The sequence below is a fragment of the Neovison vison genome, chromosome 7 (assembly GCF_020171115.1).
Source record: "Neovison vison isolate M4711 chromosome 7, ASM_NN_V1, whole genome shotgun sequence".
Lineage (NCBI taxonomy): Eukaryota > Metazoa > Chordata > Mammalia > Carnivora > Mustelidae > Neogale > Neogale vison.
This window is the reverse complement of record NC_058097.1, coordinates 104818268-104825097: the sequence shown is the minus strand read 5'-3', so window position 1 is coordinate 104825097 and position 6830 is coordinate 104818268. Positions and strand designations below refer to the sequence as shown.

The following is a 6830-nucleotide window of genomic DNA, read 5'->3' as shown; positions in this document are numbered from 1 at the left end:
AGCATAAATGAAAGACAAAAAATAACAGCACAAAAATAAGGGACTACTATGAAAAAAGTTATATGCCATAAAATTGGGCAGCCTACAAGATTTCTTTCCAGAAATCCTGGAAATACACAGTCTTCCAAAATGGAATACTGATTACTTGGGATGAAATTGAGCTGGTAATCAAAAATTCTCCCAACAAGCAAAAATCCAGAACCAGATGTATTCACAGAAGAATTCTACCAAACATTTAAAAACAGTTAACCTAGTCTTCTCAAACTACTCCAAAAAAGTAGAAATGGAAGGAAAACTACCAAGTTCATTTTATGAAGCCAGCATTACCTTCATATCAAAATCAGATAAAGACACAACAAAAAATATAGGCTAATATCCCTGATGAACACAGCATCAAAGATCCTCAACAAAATACTTGTAAACCATACTCACAAACATTAAGAGCTTCATTCACTGTATTTAAGTGAGATTTATTCCAAGAATTATTCAATACAGCAAGTCATCAATGTGATCTAACACATTAACAAAAATGAAAGATAAAAACCATATGATCAGGGAGCTTAGGTGGCTCAGTCAGTTAAGCGTCTAACTCTTGACTTCAGCTCAGGTCCTGATCTCAGCATTGTGCGATCATGTGAGTCCCCACATTGGGTTCCATGCTGGGCATGGAGCCTGCTTCAGATTCTGCCCCTCCCTCGTCGCTTGCACTCTTAAAAAAAATCCATATGATCATACAATAGATGAGATAAAGCACTTGGCAAAATTCAACATTCATTTGTGATTAAAAACTCAACAAAGTAGGTTTAGAGGGAATATACTTCAACATAATAAAGGAAAAACATGACAAATCTCCAGCTAATATCACACTCACTGTTGAAAAACTATAGCCTTTCCTCTAAAACCAGGAACATGACAAGGATGTCCAGTCTCATCTCTTTTATTTCAACCTAATACTGGAAATAATAGCTGTAGCAATTAGAGAAGAACAAGAAATAACAGTTATCTAAATTGGTAAGGAAGAAGTGAAACTGCCACTATTTATAGAAACCCTAAAGATTTCAACAAGCCTCTAAAACTAATAAGTGAATTCATCAAAATTGAGGATACAAAATTAATATATAGAAATCTGTATATCTATTACACTAATAACAAACTAGCAGAAAAATTAAGAATATAATCCCACTTATAATTTGCATTAAAAAGAATAAAATACTTAGGAATAATAACAATGAATACTTCAGAATTTAGCCAAGTGAAAAACCTGTACTTGAAAACTCTAAGAAAGACACTGAGGAAGTAATTAAAGATGACACTGGAAGGATAAACCATGTTAATGGGTTGGAAGAATATTGTTATACAGTGCATTCCACTGAAAGCAATCTACAGGTTCCATGCAATCCTGATCAAAATACCAACAGATTTTTCCACAGAACTAGAACATACAATCCTAAAATTTAGATGGAACTACAGAAGTCCCCAAATTGCAAAAGCAATTTTGAGAAAGAACAAAGCTAGAGGTAGCAAAACTCCAGATTTCAAGATATACTACAAAGCTGCAGTCGTCAAAACAGTATGGTACTGGCGCAAATATAAACACATACATCAAGGGAACAGGATAGAGACCCCAGAAATGTCTATACTTTCATGGTACATCAATCTATGAGAAAAGAGGCAAGAGTATACAATGGGGAAAATAGAGTCTCCTCACGAAATGGTGTTGGGAAAACTGGACCATTTCTTACACCATATACAAAAATAAACCCCCAAAGATTAAAGACCTAACTGTAAGATCTAAAGCCATAAAATACCTAAAACAAAATATGCAAAAACATCTAAAACAAAACAAGCAACATTTTATGGCTATGTCTCCTCAGGTAAGGGAAACACAGGAAAAATAAACTATTGGGACTATGTCAAGCTCGAAGGTTTTGCCCAGTAATGGAAACTAGCAACAAAATGAAAAGCAACCAATTAAATGGGAGAAGGTATTAGCAAATGATATATCCTGCAAAGTGCAAATATTCAAAAATATATTAAGAACTCACACAATACCAAACATGATAATCTAACTAGAAATGGACAGAGAGGGGTGCCCAGGTGGCTCAGTCCATTAAGTGTCTGCCTTCAGCTCAGGTCATGGCCCCACTGGAGTCCTGGGCATCGGGCTCCCTACTCAGTGGGGAGTCTCCTTCTCCCGCCACCGCTCTCCCTGCTCAAGCACATGCATGCTCTAATAAATAAAATCTTTTTAAAAATTTAAATTTTAATTTTAAAAAATGGGCAAAGAACCTAAATAGACATTTTTCAAAGACAACATATGGATGGCCAACAGCCAGAGGAAAAGATGCTCAACATCACTCATCATCAGGGAAATGCAAACCGAAACCACAACAAGCTAGCACCTCACACCTATCAGAATGGCTAGTATCAAAAAGACAAGAAATAACAGCATTGATAAAGATGTGCAGGAAAAGGTACTCTAGTGCATTGTTGGTGGGAATGTAAGTTGGGTGCATCCAGTAGGCAGATTCCTTAAAAGTTATAAATAGAATTTATAGTTATAAATACAAATGCCATTCAGTAATTCCACCTCTCAGTATTTACCTGTAGAAAATGAAAACCCTAATTCAAAAAGATATAGGCACCCCTGTGTTTACTGAAGCATTATTTACATGCAACCTAAGTGTCCACTAATCAATAAACGGATAACACAAGATGTACATACAAAAGAGACTATTACTTAGTCAAGAAAAAGAATGAAATCTTGCCATTTGCCTCAACATGCGTGGAACTAAATGGTGGTATGTACGCTAAATGAAATAAGCCAAACAGAGAAAGATATCTACCATATAATTGCACTGACATATTGAATCCAAGAAATAAACAAATGAACAAACTCTTTGTTGCTTGAGGAGAGGACAAAGTAGGGATAAATGAACCTGATAAATGGGATTAAGAAGTACAATCTTCCGGGACACCTGGGTGGCTTCATTGTTAAGCGGATGCCTTTGGCTCAGGTCATGATCCCAGGGTCATGGGATCGAGCCCCACACTGGGCTCCCTGCTCAGAGGGAAGCCTGCTTCTCCCTCTCCCACTCCCCCTGTTTGTGCTTCCTCTCTCACTAGGTCTCTCTCTGTAAAATAAACAAATAAAATCTTTAAAAAAAAAAAAAGAAGTACAATCTTCCAATTATAAGTAAGTCATGGGGATGAAAAGTACCACATAGGGAAGATGGTCGATAATACAGTAATAACTTCATATGTTGACACATGATTACAGTGATAGTGGTGAACAATCTGTAATGTAAAGAATGGGCAAATCGCTGTTCTGTACCTGACAGTAATATAATATTGTATACCAACTATAATTAAAAATAATTTTTAATTAAAAAAATGTTTACATGTCACTCAAAATTGTTATAGGTAAATAAACATTCAAATTCATAATAGTAAAATAACGTGGTTTGTTTCATTATGTCACATACATTGCATTTTCAGTTTTGTTCTGGTCTAAACTTACCTATCTCCTTCCATCACTGGAATACCTCCATGAAGTCCTCACACCCTAAAATATCACTGAGCCCATTAAAGCCACCAATGGAGACTGAGCAAAGAATAAAGAAAATCCTGGAGAAACTAAACCAGCTGATCCCACCCAGACTTTTCACCCACATTAGTATCACCACCAGAGCAGCACCCAGCACAGCCACCATCCTCCAGCCTTGAGACTCCTATTGGAGGGGAGATCAGCTAGACATCCTGCTGGGGGTGCAGGGGGGAGTAGGTGGTATTTCCTGAAGGCCAGGATGTCACCCCCCTCTCTAAAAGCAGCACTGTTGGAAGGTGACACACTTCCACAATGGCACCCACCTGGTCAGTGTCACTCTTCTGGGAAGGCCAGGTCTCTGTCCTCGCGATGGGGGTGGATACCCCCATGAAGGCATATCTGCTTTCTGCAGGCAAGGAACCAAGGCCACGACAGGGTTATTTTCAAAGATAAATTTGTTAATGGCACCACTCATGCCTTCGCTGAATATGGCCTAACCCTAAACTCAAGAGTGTGAGACCTTAGCACACACCTTGTAATTCCCTGCCTCACATGACCACTCACAATTGAGAAATTCTTACCTTCCTGTCAAGGAATAAAGCCTTTTTCACACATAAAATACAGTTTTAAACACCCTCTGAAGTTCCCATGGGCAGTGTTATATTGCCCAACTCAATTAATATTGAACATGACATTTTCTGATGCCTCTTCTACTCAAGGTCTGGTCAGACATGTGGTGTTTGTGAGACCCCTTTTCATGACTCCCCCTACCAAGTTTGGCATTCTCCCCAAAAAGTTCACTAACAGAGGGCTGCCCAAAGTGGAACTGTGTATTATATGTACCTTTACTTTCCCATGAGGACCAGTATTCTCAGAGTCAATCATCTTTCACTGTAGACCTAGGTTCACAAAATATGGTCCGTATAAAAATATTCTGATACGTGTTTAAAATGTTACTCCAAAAAAGGACTCTTTGATAAAATTAAAAAAAAAACAAACATCTGCCTTCATCTCACATATCCAATATGCAGAATCCCCCTCTTAAATATCTTTTGCATTCACCCATTTCTCTCCCTGCCTCGTGCCGCTGGGTTCAGATCATCACCATCTCATCTAGATCACTTGTCCTAGCCTCCCTCCCAACAACCTTGCCCTCTCCACTGTCCACACTGCATGCTGAGTAATCTTTCCCCAAAGCCAACTTCTACCAGTCCTCTCCAGTTGATCTCAAGATCAGACACTCAGCATGTGCTGCTCGGGTTGAAGGAGTCCATATTCACCGAGCTGTGATGTAGTGATGCTTAAAAGCCCCCAGTTAACAGGCCTCCACAAACTGTGGTCTAAGCATATTTTCCTCATCGATCATGGCTGCATCAATTCTATATCTTTCTTCCCTCGCTCACCAACAGATGCTCACTTGTTGGTCTACCAGTTCTCCATTAAGCTGGAGAACTTCATTGCTTAGAATGACCTATGAGGGTCTCTTCATGAGCCATTTTGCAAAGGGTAACTGCGTACCACCACAAATCCAGAACCTGTGGGCCAAGTCTGAGACGACCTATTAGTTCCAAACTCTTTTGCTCCTTTGCTAACTCTCTGTAAGTTTCAGAAGCTCAGTCCATTTCTTCTTCCTTTCCATTCTGCTACTATCCATTTTGATCCCATTTTCCCTAAGCTTGATAATAGAAGGGAATGCTACCTTCTTCGCTCAAGTGTTCAAAAAATATGATAGGAGAAAGTCAAGTATGGATAGCAAACACAGAAAAATAACACGCATTCCAGATTTCATGAAGTTATCCAAGTGTTGATCTTGACTCTTTTCTGAAATAAGTAAAAGTTCAGTTGGGTTTCTATTCTTTCCCTTTGATCTTGAATGGGGCATCTCACCAAATCTTTTCTTACCCACTAACCGTTCTTAGGCCTAAAGTCACAGTAAGGATGAAAATGTGATCCCTTCCTTTCTCTGAATTGAACCTGAAAAGCCATCAACAGCAGAGAATGAGGTACCACTTCTGTTTGTCATATCTAGCACCTGGCTCCCCATTCCTCCCCATATTCCCTTTTACATATACACATACACAGGTTTGAAACAGAGTGAGTCAAAAGGAGGATAAGAGCTTTGCAGCAGGAAAGTCCGGTAGTCTTTCATCAGCTGGAAGAAAGAAATGCAATGTATATTTATTCATGCATCAGACTAAACATGACTTTGTGCCAGCTTCTGAAGATACTAGGGAGATAGCAGTGGATCAGGCAAATGCACTACCTTGCTTGATATAGTTTACAATCATCAGAAGGCAAGTGTCTAGAAAAATGGGAGGTAAGCATAGCAAGAAACATAGATAAAGAAGCAAAAAAACGTCTGCACACCATGCTAAGGAGGCTTGTGTCCTTACGTAAGGGACTGGGATTTTAAATAGTAATGAACGCAGTTGCATGTGCAACTAGAAAGGGTGTTCTGGCAGTTGTATTGAAGAATACAGGTGGGATAAAATTGAGACAGTAGGGTTTAGTAGAGGCTCACAGTACTCCAAGAAAAATAGTACATGAACTTAAAAAGTGACGCAGAAATGATGAAAGAGGAGAACGTGTATATTAGATAAATATTTTGAATTGAAAACCCCAAGACACACTGATTGCCTGTAGGAGTTGAAATGGTGCAACTTCCTTAACTTATGGACATCTCTCAGCATGATAGTAAGTTTTCTCTGTCCTGTGGTGAGTGGTACTTGGCTTGGGTGTTCCAAGAGACGTTCTTATGCAGGGGAAATTTATCAATATGAATTCTGGGAATCATAGATTTCTTGGAGCACAATTCCTAGCCGGTATCTGTGATGTCAATCACCTTGGATCTTAAAGAGAGAAATCAGCTCAAGGAAATTATTTCAAACTCTTTTTATGAGAGGCTTTTATAGTTGTTTATCCAAAAGGGGAAAGTATTAGTATTCTACATTCATATTTAAACATGGTAGTGCGCCTCCTAGGGTCCGTGATCTGTCTGGGACACTGTGCAAATGTCTTTGATGGTTACCCTCAGCTTCAGAGTAGGAACATTTTGGTTTGGTTATCCTAATTCTGTTGGCATAACTTCCTAACCTTTAGTTTATGCACTTAGCAATTTGATACGGAGTTTCCATTTTATTAAAATGTGTTTTAGTGGCAAATGCAAAGCCACGTTACTTATAAAAGAATAATGTTTTTACTTGGCTTTAAAATAACTTTCTATAAAGCCCGAGTTTACCAATAAAATTCATTTTGAGATTTATTTCAACTAATGATCTATTGC

At 38.6% G+C, this 6830-nt stretch overlaps 1 pseudogene; it reads left to right on the top strand.

The window, feature by feature from the left end:
• The first annotated feature begins 3462 nt into the window (after window positions 1-3462).
• On the top strand, window positions 3463-4177 carry LOC122913438 (annotated as a pseudogene).
• The last annotated feature ends 2653 nt before the right edge of the window (window positions 4178-6830 follow it).